General features: G+C 40.0%; 1 long non-coding RNA gene across 1 annotated transcript in view; it reads left to right on the forward strand.

Moving 5' to 3' along the window:
- Positions 1–3,904: 3,904 nt before the first annotated feature.
- LOC143684168 (uncharacterized) overlaps positions 3,905–14,431 on the forward strand; it is a 95,869-nt gene continuing 85,342 nt past the window's right edge. The window contains exon 1 of the long non-coding RNA XR_013175888.1: positions 3,905–3,946. This is a non-coding gene — a long non-coding RNA (uncharacterized LOC143684168). The remainder of the gene's footprint in view (positions 3,947–14,431) is intronic.

Consider the following 14,431-nt stretch of genomic DNA (forward strand, 5'->3'; position numbering starts at 1 on the left):
GAAATAAAAAAGATAACAAGTGATTAGGTTTTAAAGGCTACATAGGCGTTTGTCAGAAGGATAAGTGGGCAAGGGCATTTTAGGCAGAGGGAAAATGGGAGCCAAGACAGGGAGGTATGAGATTGCTGAATGTGTTGAGAAATATCGTGGACATCCGTTGTTTTCAGCTGACCCGCATCTAGTCTCCCTTTACTTTTCCCTTACTGACCCACAACTTCTTTTCAGTGTATGTGGTTTGGGTGAGGCTGACTTCTTTCCCAGCTCATTGGCTAATCACTCTCTGCCATCCCTGTTTACTCCCTCACAGTGGTTGGTTCAGGATGGCAGTCAGGCCCAGGACTTTTGCTGGAACCTTGGTGAGGGAAGGGGAGAGAAGTGCGCATTCCTGCTGAGATTGCTGAGAGGAGGATGTAAACTCAGAGCTACAAACTACCATTTTATCGAAGGATTAGAGAACCAGCTTAAGAATTGGGCCAATACAAGAAAAAGCAGATCTGAGAGATAAAAACTGAATCTGATGACTGCCTGTACCTCCCTGCACGAAGCCATACTCTACATGTGGCTGCAGAGCTGGGCAGGGGCTAGAATGTAAAGGGCTGTGGAAGAGGCCCTCGTTTTAGGAGTCCTCTAGGAGCTCTGATGGGCTTAAAGCAGTGGTTACCTCAACAAAAAAATCAAGAGTTATAAACTCCAATATTAAGAACATGTAGCTCCTCAAGCTTTTCTGTTTTTTATATTCCTTGTTTGCTTATTTTTAAGTGATCACAAAGCTTGGAATCATGAAAAGGAGGGCCAGGGAACTGGTTGGGGCAAGAGCAGTGACTTCAGGTTTGGGAAATGCTCCTGGGCAATCAAAACTAGAAGGGACCTAGCTAGTCCCTGAAAATGAGATAAAAAAAAAAAAAAGATGATTCCTTTTAAGGATTGAGAGTTATTAATTTTATTTAGAACAATGAAGTGGCTGACAATCCTTTTATTAGTGTTTTCTATTTCCAATAAACATTGAAAAGAAGCAGAATTTCACTGAAGAAACTTTTAGGAATAAGAAGAATCAGATTTTCTGAACCTCCCTAGACATTTTAATTACCTTTCTTCTCAGAAGAAATAGAGCAAGTAACTCTTGGAATCTGAGGAACACATATATTAGCCATTTTGAATATTAGAAAGCACACATGCACACACACATACACAAAGTCCCACATCAAATATCTAAGAAAAATTTGTTTTATGTTATGATATAATACTATAAATATACAAATAGAAAATAGTTCTTTATTTTAAATATTTATATTCTTTTTAATCACAAATTTTTATTTGAAAAATTTTCAAACCTATAAAAACGTTGCAATGAATACCCATACACTCTCCATCCAGATTCACCAATTGTTAATATTTTGTCACATTTGGTTTATCTCTTTCTGAATGCTTATACATATTTTTTCGTCCCACTAAAATGTTTTGAGAGCTAATTGCAGTTATCATGACACTCTGCTCTAAAATACTTCAGCTTGTGAGTCATACAATAACAGCTATTAAACACAATACAATTAATATGTCCAGTAATTTTACATTGCTACACTATAATATAAAATGTAAATTTGGTCTCCAGTTGTCCAATGCCCTTCATATCTTTATATATTTTTTTGACCCAGGAGCCAACTAAAGAACACACTGCATATAAATGTCATGTTTCTTCAACCTAGAACATCCCCTGGCTTAAAAAAATTTTTTGTTGTTGTTCTTTACGTTTTTCCTGAATCAACTGTTTTGCAGCATGCCCCTTAATATGGATTTGCCTGATTGTTTCCTCATGATTAGATTCAGGTTAAACATTTTTTGGCAGAAATAATCCATAGGTGAAGTGACCTCCATGTTTCACATCAAGGGGCACATGATAATCCAATTATTGTCTAGTTTTATCCAATTATTAAATAGGTATCCACCAGATTTCTCCACTGTAAAGAGGTCTTTACTCTTTTGTAATTAATAAGTAATTCATGGGATGATTTTTTGAAAATACGTAACATTCTTAATCCTCAATATTACATAGTTTCAAAAAAGAAAAAATGGCCCATAATGAAATTATAGCTAGAATTATTTCAACAAACCTCCTAGTATTCACTGAGCTGTGCTATGCTGGATGCTTGGTAAAATGAGAGTGGTTTAAACTGACCAAGAAACAAATACATACAATGCAACAAATGCTAAAAGAAAGGGCAAAATACCATAGAAACATAGAGGAGAATGAAAGTGTCATCAAAGGCCACATCAAATGTGAGGAAACTAACTGCCAAAGATGTAAAATACCTTCACCAAGATTTTAGATCTAATGGCAGAGGTGAGATTAGAACTCTGTTTTTCTGATACCCAGCCCAGTGTTCTTTGCATGAGAACATCCAAAGGTCTCATTGTAACACTGGCTCTATAGTATTAACATTTGTCACAGCGACAACAATTCACACCTTACTATGTAACTGAAAGGATAAACCTTCTCCAAACCCACCCTAATAAGATGCTTTAAAGGAAATGTTATTGGAATTGATTTAAATTATGACATTTATGTATATTGCAACATAAAACTCTTTGGTGACCTATCCTAGTTTGACCTCAGGGACATGTTTGCTTACAGTGCTAGTCACCCTCCCACACACACCGCCCCGGATATGGCTCATCGTCCACACCTTAAAACTACTACGTGCAATAATTTTCTTTTCACACATCAGGAAACGATTCAGAGGTATCTAAATCATACTACTTAAGCGTAACAACGTACACTTAATACAGAATTGCTTTGTATTTTACAGAATGTCCTCGTCTATATCGCAGGACTCTCAGACAGTTCAGTGGCTGCTTAACATAGATCAGGATTTATCTATTTATTTATTTATATTACCAACGCTTTGCCTTTAGTTATAAGAAACATACATGAAAATGTAATGTATGCCTTATTTTCAGAATAGGAAAATATGGGAATAATCTCACACATATTTATTTATTCGTTTCCTGCTATGGGCAGGACTATCGCAGCCTCAGACTGAAAGGTGAATTTGGAGGTCAGCTTGGTGTTAGGCATTGTTTTGGTGAATCGTGTATTTAAACCTTTGGGCTTAGTTTTCGATCTGTTGACACTGAATTCCCAACCCGGCCACGAGATCGTTTGCCCTTTGCTCTGTCCTTCACCTTCTCAACCGGAACCTCCTATTTTTGCCTGCTTTGGGGCATGTGAGTTTAATTACGGGATACTCAATTTTTACGGAAGAACTGTCGTGACAACTCAATTGTCATAAGCCTCTAAGAGTCACCAGAGATCAGAAGAGGCAGGTTTCTCGGAGCCCGTCCCTGTGGGGGTTGTGACTGGAAGGGGCCGGTCAGCTAAGAAGTCCTTTTTCCATTTCAACACCCCATCAGTGAAGGACTGACCGCCCTCCCTCTGGCCTCAGGCCCCGGCCGCCCGGGCCAGGTCGTACGGCACCGGACCAGGGAATGACCGCACTCAACTCTCCCGCTGAACCCGAGCCAAGAAGAGCGCGACGGCGGGAGAATCGGGGAGGGGGGCGAAAAGATTACACAGCTGTTCAGAGGGAGGAGCCCACCCATCGCGTCACTTCCAGGAAACCCCAAGCCTGCCAGGCCGCGGGAGCTGACGGGAAGAGCTGCTCAAAAACCGAAGGACGGAGCGTCTCTGGCCGGCCCGCGCAGGCGCAGCGCACTTCCTTCGCGGAATTGCGACAGAGCAGCTCCCTCCGCCGGCCACCCCTGTGCCGGATCTAAATTGTGTGCCTTCTACCCATGCGCGACTGTGACGTCGGCCCTCCTCCCTTCGTCCCCCGCGGCAGTCCTCTTGTGACGTAAGCACGAGAGTGCCGTTCTTTAGTTCCACTGTGCTGCGGCGTGCGGGGTGGGGCGGCCGGCTAGGGAGGCTCCCCCGGCTTTGCCCTGAACTAGTGTCAGCGTAACGTCGTTTGTAATTTCCCAAAGGTTTAAATTAAACCTTCAGATAGAGTCCATTTCCTACTAAGAGTAAACGCAGGCACCCCGCACCTTAATTCATTACCGTCCAAGCTGGGAGTTCGGTTAAAAGGAAACAAGTGGAAAATATGTAGTTACCTTTTGTTTTGGGCTTTTGGTTGTCGATTTTACCCGTTGTCTTAGGTTGTGAATTGGAAGAAAGTAGAGTGGCATCGAACAAACGGACAACTTTGTATCTGGAGGCTGGGATCAGCAGCTCCTAAGCTGACATGATGAAAGTAATTCAGTGTAATTTAAATTTAAATTTAATTTTCTATTGGACTGTTTAGGAGTGGCATCTCGAAAGGTTGGGTATAAAAAGCAAGGAGGCGTTGTTTTATAAGCTATTTGAAGTCCAAATGAAGGTGTATCAGGTATATCAGTTATCAAATATATAGATATATCAAGGTATGTCAGAAGTAAAATCAGATTATTTAAACTTATAAGGGCCGAAGCTTTTGTATATGTTTTACAGATAGAGAAATAGATCCAAAGATTTCTGTGACTTGCACAAAGCTAATGGAATTCATGCCAGGCCACTGCTGTTCACCATTCCTGTACGTATAGCCAGCTTGACTAAGGCTGTCTTAGGATCCTCTGTGCCCGGGCTTCTGTTGTTCCTTACCTCTTTTCTTTCTTCTTCATTGTGTTTTTGGTTCCCTTCCTGAGTTCCCCCTCCCCAACCCCTGTAGCTTCCTCTATCTCTTTAACTTCCTCTCTTTTCTGGTTAGGCCAGCTTTTCTCACTTAGACTTAAATGACCATGAAAGGGAATTGAATAAGTTTTTTTTTTTTTTAATTTATTTTTAGAAAGGTTATTTTCTGTTTTAAGTTTGTTTTGGGGGAAAAAGCCCTCATCATTCCTAGTATATATAAAATTTCCACTGATTAAAGCAGCATTCTGCTTGCTTCTACAGCAGTTCAGTGAACTGTAGCAGAGGAAGTAAGACCGTTTGAGAGTGATGAAGAAGAGAGAGCATATGTGTGGTGAGGTGTTTAGAATCAGAAACAAGAGGGAAAAGAATCTGTATAAACAGGGTGATGCTGAAAATATTGCAAAACTCTGTTCCAAATAACAGCATAGCTGTGGTTCTACAAAACTCAAGAAACACACAGCATTTCCAATCAATCCCTACGCAAACATTTGTGATGCATTTCCTCATATGATGTATGTCGCTTTTATGGAATAACTTGTATCTTCAGCTGCCCCAGAAGAAGTAATCACAGAGATTCTATCTGTGAAATAATATCAGTGTTCCAGCCTATGACAACTTTCATCATTGTTCCTAGTTCTGCCGCTGTTATTCTACATTGTTCTCTTGTTCAGAAATCTTACCTTCCAGGGTGTGGTTCTTTAACCTTTCTACATATACCTTGTTATAAAATTGGGAACCTGGATTCCAAGTTTGCTTATTCTCAAGGAGAATTGCATATATTTGCCGGACATTATTACCATGTACAGTACTTTAAGGACGTAAACAAAAGGAGGAACATTGTTGGAGGTTAATGTTTTCCTATGACTTTAAAATACAAACAAAAAAAGAGATTCTTTTAGTCTTTAAAATGTCAGCACTAGTGTTGACTTTTTTATTCCTTGAACTTTAAAATATATTAACATGTCATCATCAGAAAAGATATGAACTCTATCTGGGGGAAGCTTGAGGATGCAATTTACTAACAGATGCATTCATGGAATAAAATTTGAAAGGGGGCTTGCCTTGGTTTGCCAGGGCTGCTATGACAGACACCACAAGTTTTTTGGCTTAAACAACAAGAATTTATTCACTTAGATTGGGAGGCTTGAAGTCCAAAATCAAGGTGTCATCAAGGCCATGTTTCCCCTCAGTGTAGCGTTTTGGTGATGGCTATATTTTCATTAACCTGGCCATCTGTCTTTCTGGCTATGTCTACTTCTGGCTTCTACTGACTTCTGACTGTCCAATTTCCTTTGCTTATAAGAACCTTAGCCATATTGGAATAAGGCACCCCTCGTTCGGTTTGGCCCCATCTTAACTAATAATACCTGCTAAGGTCCTATTCACAAATGGGTTCACACCCACAAGATCACAGGTTAAGACTTGAACATGTCTTTATGGGGGAGACATGATTCAATCCCCAACAGGGCTCACAAAGAAGGTTTGCTAATTTTGTCCTTCCATCTTACAATCAAGAAGCCTTCACAATCAACAAGCAACTTGAGAGAAAAACATTGGCAAGGAACTGAACATTATATGCATCTTTGCTTTGAAGCAGTAATAGAAGATATTAAGTGGGACAATACATATGTGCAAAGATTACTTAAGATTATTTGGGAAAAGTTTTATTCCAAGGTATTGTGAACTTCCTTTCTGCAAATTTTTGGATAATGAATATTCATTTATATTGATATAAAATAAACGATTTTGCCTCTTATACCCTGCTTGGTTACTATTGCTGTACAACACATTGGCCCAAAGCTAACAGCTTGAAATAACTGTTTAAACATTCATGGATTTTGTGGGTCAGGAATTCAGAAAGGACACAGCAGGATAGTTTATCTCTCCTCCTTGAGGTCTCGGGCTTCATCCCTTGGGCAGGAATGGCTCAAAGACTAGTCTTGCTGCTGAGATCGCCAACTCTCAGCTTCTTCATTTGGCTTGGCCCCCTCACAGCTGGTATTCTCAGCTAGAGGACTTTACATGGCAGCTCAGAGCTCCCAGTGTGAGCGTCCTAGTGAATAAGGCAGATGCTGCATTGCCTTTCATGGCCCAGCTTCAGTGTCATCTCTGTTGTACTCTGATGGATCGAAGTTGTCACATGTGCCCCATATTCCAAGAGGTGTGGCTACAGACCCCTGTCTCTCCATGGAAGGAGTGCCAACACACGCTGGGGCCAGATTTTAAACTGCCACTTACTCTGTATGCAATTCTCTTCTGCTCATATTCAACTGAAATAACTTTATATATATATATATATATATTGTTTTTATTTATTTATTTTTTGGTGGTATGGGGGGGGGGGGTGGATGCACGGGCCAGGAAATGAGTAGATATTTTCTTAACTAAGGTGAATATAATATATCCATAAAGTCCCCTACGTGTAAGTCCCCTGAAACTGCCACATAATGATTTTTCTTTCTCAGGGAAAAAGCAGAGGGAATTAACAGAAGCAGGTGGCCATTGTTTTTTTTAAAACAAGGTTTGACAATATCCGTGTGTCCCTTCCAAGAGATGGGCTATGTTTCTGCTAGTGTGAGGGAAGGAAAACATGTAATTGTCTCCCGTGGAAAGCCCCTTATTTAGGAATCAGGCCTGCTTGTTTTCCTTCATTGTTGGGTTGTTCTTTAGGTAGGCCCTAGAAAAGGTGCTCTGGGTATTGCATTGCTTATTCAGGTGATGCTTTAACACTCAACTCCACTGTTATGACTTTTCCTAAGGAACAAGGAAAAATGTGGACTACAAAGTCACGGTAAGTGGGAACAGAGCCACTAATATTGCCTCTCTCGTCAGCCACATACACAGAAGGTGCATGCTGCATCTTTCTTGACTTACTACAGCTGATGAATAGTCTGGTTTTCCTAATGAAAGTTCATAGTATCAAGAGTATTCAATTTGATTGATACATTAGGGTGGTTGGAGAGGAATAAATAGACTGTCTCTCATTCCCCTTGCATTCCTAACACTTATTCTTCAACAGTAATATTCTCTGCATATGTTCAGAATAGGACGAGTTTCTTACCTCTGTGAAGATTCCCAGGTCAGTTACTTAACCCCTCTGAGCCAGGAATCTCGTGATAAACTTGGTTTCAGAGATCAGATACTCACTTAACTAGTTTAGGTGGAAGGGATACATTGAATCCTATAAGATTTCAAAAAATAAAGCCTCTCTTCCATGCTTGTCAACTTACCACAGTGCCTCCCTACTTAGCATATGAAACACATTCCATCACACTGGTTTTCTTCTTAATGACTGTGCTGGTTTGAAACTGTTATGTACCCCAGAAAAGCCTTATTCTAATCCTGATTTAATATTGTAGGGCGGGACCTTTTGATGAGGTTGTTTCCATGGAGATGTGACACACCCAATTGCGAGGGTGACATTTTGATAGATGGAGGTGTGGCTCCGCCCATTCAAGGTGGGTCTTGATTGTTTACTGGTGTCCTTAAAACAGCAGAAGCAGGGAAACGTTTAGGAGTAAGCTGAGAGGCAGACATTTGGAAATGCAGAAGCCCCCGGAGATGCCAGAAGTTAGACAGGAACCAGAGCCCAGATACTAAGCTATCAGATGAAACCCAGAGTTTTGCTCTGGAGCAGCTTAATCAGGACCTACAGATACCTAAAGAGAAACTCACTGGAATTAGAAGCTAAAGGAAAAAACTGGGAACAAGGACCAGCAGATGCGGGCTGTTTGCCTTCTCATGTGACAGACATTAGCATTTCTTCAGAGTCAAAGTATCTTTATCTGGATGCCTTAGTTTGGATATTTTTTAGGCCTTAGAACTGTAAACTTGAAACAATAAATCCGCTTTATGAAAGCTGATCCATTTCTGGTATATTGCATTCTGGCAGTTTTAGCAAACTAAACAATGACCTTTTCTAGTTCTCTCTATTCTGAGAGATAAATTTAAAGTCTGCATTCATCAACAGGGGCATGAGAATTTCTGGACATTGGCTCCAGGCTCATCCCAACTGCTCCCTGTGTGCATTTTATGTTCCAAACCTTCTGGTCTCTGGTTCTCATGTTCTGGAAGTTATGAGGGAATTCTAGAGCTCTGGGCATCCCCATAAGGCTGCCCTTCCCTGGCCTCCACACTGCATTAGCAGGAGAGAAAAGGTTGCCCCAGAACCCTGTGCTGCCAGCAAGAGTCCTGCTTCTCCTCCCTGTGTCCATTTTCATTGCCCTGCTCTCACCATCAGGACCAAGCTTCTCACGCCTTTGGCCCTATTTATATCAGTCACCACATGAAGCTCAGACTCCCAAGTTTTCTCTCATCCCCTGGACTCTTCATCTATCTTTGTAGAGAACTTCATACTGACCCCATTTCCCATTGATCTCCAGCTTCTGAAACTCTTCCATTCTGATCACTCCACTTCATGGTTTGTCATTGTTCTAGTTTGCTAGTTGCCGGAATGCAACACAACAGGGACTGGCTTTCAACAAAAGGGGATTTATTTAGTTGACATATAGTTCTTCAGAGGAAAGGCAGCTAACTTTCAACTGAGGTTCTTTCTTACGTGGGAAGGCACAAGGCAATCTCTGCTGGCCTTCTCTCCAGGCCTCTGGGTTCCAACAACTTTCCTCGGGGTGATTCCTTTCTGCATCTCCAAAGGCCTGGGCTGAGCTGCTTTGGCTGTGCTATATTGAGCTCTCTCATTTAAGCACCAGCCAATTCAATCAAACATCATTCATTGAGCAGGCACACTCCTAGCTGACTGCAGATGTAATCAGCAACAGATGAGCTTCACATGTCATTGGCTCATGTCCACAGCAATAGAACGAGGCACCTTCACCTGACCAAGTTGACACCTGAATCTAACTACCACAGTCATCCTCAAAGTCCTTTTCTCTTGCTTATCTATAAATGCTTCCTTCACCTTCTTGTTTTAGCAGAAATCCAGCTCACTCCTGAGAATGGGGATCCCTTGGACTTGGAGGCACAGTGGATGGCCTCTCTCTCCTCCTGGCCAATTCCAGACCATTTCTTTGAAAGTTTCTTGTCTGTCCCCCCCCCCCCCCGCCCCCCTGCCACCACTTTGTTTTTCTCCATTTTGGCCTGGTCTTTTATGTTGGAGTCTTTCCTAAAATTTTGTGATCCTAGTCTGTCTCTTTAAAAGTGAGGCTAGAAAAAGTTAATGGGAAGTAATGGGAAGAGGGGAAGCCTAATAAGCGGTAAGCTTCGCTGGAGGATTAACAACCAAAGGGTGAGCTGATTTCTAGCCTGCTTGTCAAATGTTAGTGTCATAAGAAGGTGGAGTTATAGCAGAGAAAATAGGATTTAACAAATGAGTACGACAGCTGAATTGCTATATTGATTTTTTTCTTAGCCTCCCGCTAGAAGGGAAAATCTGAAATAGTGGAATGGTGACCCACAACAAACTGCAATCGGTTTTGTAACTACTTGTTACAATGTATTTTGAAAATTATTCCTTTTTCTTTCTTTTTTTCTGTATATATGTTCTATATCACAATAAAAAAAGTCAGAAAATGTCAGGGTCATAGAAGGATCCATCAGTTTTCCATTTTGGAGGGAGCAAATCCTCCTGGTCTGACAGGTTTCTGGGAAAAGGGGCTGGGTGCTCTTTATTTCATCTTTATTCTCTTTTCAGTTGTCCCTGGTTCCTGTCTTCTTAAGCCTCTCCCCTTTGGTTGATACTTGAGTTTCAGCCTTTTCCCAGGCTAGTTACACCCCAGCCATCAGGTTGCTAATTTCTTAGAATGTATTTCAATCTGCTGTTTGTTTCTCTCTCATTCTCTTTTTCCTTGTGGCTTTATAACTTGTACTTTCCTTTTCTGTCCTTGCGGGAAGGAGTGGAGAGCAACACATGTATTTGATTCTCCATCTTATTAGGTCATTAATAATTTGTAATTCAACTTTTTACATGATCACTGCATGGTTTTCCCTTTGAAGAGTACTTCTTTAATCACAGACATAATTAAATACGCTGTACTTATTTTATCATGGAATAAAACTGCTGGACAAACACACAATACTTAGTGCATAGTATCGCCATCTGGTGGATAAACTGAATCTAGCACCAGAGCCTTTAAATCTGAGAACGTCTGAATCCTGTGAAAAAAATAGACTGCATCATGTACTCTGTCCTTGCTGTTTCTATGTGCAATCTCATAGAAACAGTGTTTTCTTTATTACATGGAAAGAAGCATATGCATTTATTTTGTGGTTTATTTTAATATCTATTTCATTTTCATAAAATCATATCGTCAAAATTCAAAATGTTACTTTCTTAATATCCTTTGGGACATGAAACAATAACGAACCTGTCTGTTCTCCTCTCTTTGCAACAGTCTTTTTTTTCAATCTGGATTTTATTCTATTCGTCTCTCCTCTGGGATGTTACAATAGTTCATGGCTGGTCTTTTCCTAGGATTTAATTGGAGGGAAAAAAGGCAGATATGATTAGGCTGCTGGACCCAGTAAGAAGAGAGAGGCTAGCCTCAATCACGGTAATTGTGGGCAGCTGAGACAAGCCAGCAATGAATTATGCTGCTCTGTGGTTACTAAGACTTCACATTACACAAAAGTGAATTGAAGAGATATGTTATCCCGTCTTTCAATTACCCTTGATAATTTACTTTAAAAAAGCCACCACCAACAAAATACTGATCTGAAGAAGATTTCAGGCAGAAATTTAAAATTACTCCAAAAGAGTTTTATGTCTGTAGTTGCAGACCTTCCTGTGGATATTTCTAAGCCTCAATTCAGCCTGAGCGTTTCCAGTGTTAAAATATATAAATCGGCTGTGCTTGGGCCAAGTGCAAATCAATTAAGGTTTTCTGTGGATCAATGTGAGCTGAAATCTGCTACATAACTGAAATGCCATCTAGTGACCAAGTGCAATTTTTAGTCCTCAATCAAGAGAGCTTTGGTGCCTTCTCATATTTTTCTTAGGTGGATTTACTAAATAGTTCTGAGTCACGGATTTCATAGCTACTTCGGCTCTTGGGGTTAAATGGGATTGGAATATTTCCTTGTCATAAAAACCTCTAACAGCTTGAAATGTGCATAAATCCCAGCTCTTATTACAGGGGCCTCTGCTGATATGGCTGCAAAGCAGGGAGTTATTGCTTGGTTTGGTATTTGATACTATGCCATCATCAAATAGCACCAGTAGTTATAATTTGTCCATAGTGAATACCACAAATAAATAAGTTAATGAGATAATACTAATAGTGTCAGTAGTAGTAGCAGTTACCATGTATTCATCGTTTATACATCAGACAGGTATTGAGTGCTCTACTTGTACTATCTCATTTGCTCTTCACAATAACCTAACAAGGCAGGTACTATTTGAGGCAGGTACTATTGCTAAACTCATTTTTTAGACAAAATTGAGGCATAGAGTGGTTAAATTGCATGACCACTAGGTGAGAGGCTGAGCAGGAACTGGAGTGTTTGGAGGGTCCTTTGGTCTCCTGGCTGGTTTGGATTCTGTGAGGTTTAAAGAAACCTCACAGAATCATGAAAGCCCCTTTTATACAACCAGGGCACAGTCAGTACTTCATCACCCTGGGTCAGGGCTCTGGGCAGAGACTGGGGATGTTGGCTCAAGGTTGAAGCTGAGCAAACAGGGCTCTTTCTGGGTCTCTGACCAGGTCAGTTTTGGCTACATCTACCTCCTTTTCAGCACTGTGGGGCTTTTCAGCTCTGTGGGGCTTTTCAGCCCATGAAGAACTGAGAGTGGATTTTTTCCTTTAATTTAATTGTGGTCTGGTGTACTTTGTGACCTCCTTCCCCATCTCTTTACTTGAGATACTAGAAAGTTGATTGATTTGAGTGTAACCAAACTAGCTGTGGCCATGCAACAAATAGTAGATTACCTAGCATTTTCCTTCTTGTTAGTCACAAATCTGGTTCTATTCTTTCGCTTCAGGCATGTGACCATTTAAAGCATTAAAGATATGGAAAGAACTTAATACCTTACATAACATTTTGTTGATTTTTATTGAGCCTTACAAAGGGTTTTTGAGGTTGGTAACAAGGAGGTTATTGTCCTCAATGTACAGATAAGGAAACTGGGACTTAGATGAAGGTGTGTCCAAATTCACATGACTACTAAACAGTAGAATCTAGGGGTTTCATTGCATTTATTAAAATACCTATGAATTTTTCTATGTATATATGTACATATATAAAAGGGTAGGGCGGGCCACAGTGGCTCAGCAGGCAGAGTTCTCTCCTACCACGCATGTGGGGGAGCTGGTTTGATTCCTCGTGCCTACCCATGCAAAAAACAAACAAAAAAATAATAAATGGATACTTGCACATATGTAGATGGTAATATTAATTGAATGTACAATTTTTAAGACATCCTGCAAAAATGAAAATTGTGCTAATTGCAATATTATCTATTTTCTACTTCCTCAGTTACAATTGACAGATAAATCATTTCCAAAAGATATATAGTTTAGGTGCTTTACTGCCCCAAAGATAGCATCTAGTTAATCGCTCAAGATTTACCCTAGTTCTCTAATTCTATCTTTTCATAATAAAAATTTAAAGAATTCTAGTTCTGTTTTGTATTTCTTCCCCTAAGATGATTTCTATAGTTTTATAAGCTTATCGTGACTAATACATTTGTCCAGAAGGAGGCAGCATTTTACTATTAAATTGATGTTTCTGCAAATGTTCTAGCAAGTCTTTTTTAAAGATGTAGACTCCAAAAATAAAAAAAGATGTAGACTACCTGAACACACACATATCCAAAAACTTTTTAAAGCAAACATTCTTGGACATCACTAGGGTTTAGCATATTGAAACAATTATAAAGTACAAAGTCCTGTTCAGATTAAATGCATCTTAATATTACGAATAGCATATATAGTGGTCAAATTCATTGGTAGCAAGTGTTTTTGCAATAAAGGCACTGATGAAAATACAGAATTGAAAGAAGATGGAGTAGAAGGAAGGGAGAATGAATGATTAGATTATTGCTAATTGACAGAAAAGATATAGTTTACATCAGCCAGAGATCAACTTTTGAAAAAAAAGTCTGTAATTCACTCAGAAATAAGGTAGTGAATTAGATTTACTCATCTACCTAGTTTTATAAATGTAACTTGCTAAAGGTGTTTTCTTTCATGGTTTTTCATAAAATTACAGGATAGTAAGTATGACAGTGTGGCAAGGGGGACTTTTTCTGTTGGCCTCTAATTGAAACAAGGTCCCATAGCTAAAAATAGTCATTGGGAGCTGTTTTTGTTTGTGAGGCTGCGGAAATCAGATACCATGAAATGGATTGGCTTTAAACAATGGGAATTTATTAGCTTATAAGCTTACAGTTTAGGGGCTATGAAAATGTCCAAATCACGGCATCATCAAAGCAATTGTTTCTTCTTGAAAATTGGCTGCCAGCAGTCCTCAGCTTTTCTGCCTTATGGCAAGGCTCATGGTGGTGTCTGCTGATTTCTCCCTTGTCTTCTGGGTCTCATTGATTTCAGCTTCTTGCTTCTAAGGCTCTCTCTCTCTCTCTCTCCTCCTGAATTTCATTCCCTTATAAATGACTCCACTGAGAGGATTAAGAACCCTTCCTGAATGAGGTGGGTCACACCTTAACTGAAGTAGCCTCATCAAAAGAACCTACTTACAATGAATGGGTCCATAGCAATAGATTAACTTTAAGAACATGCTTTTCTAGGGTACATAAGGTTTCAAACCAACACAAGGTCTGATACTTTCCCCCAATTTTCTTAAGAGGCTGAAGAA

Source organism: Tamandua tetradactyla, chromosome 5 (assembly GCF_023851605.1).
Source record: "Tamandua tetradactyla isolate mTamTet1 chromosome 5, mTamTet1.pri, whole genome shotgun sequence".
NCBI classification, from domain to species: Eukaryota; Metazoa; Chordata; class Mammalia; order Pilosa; family Myrmecophagidae; genus Tamandua; species Tamandua tetradactyla.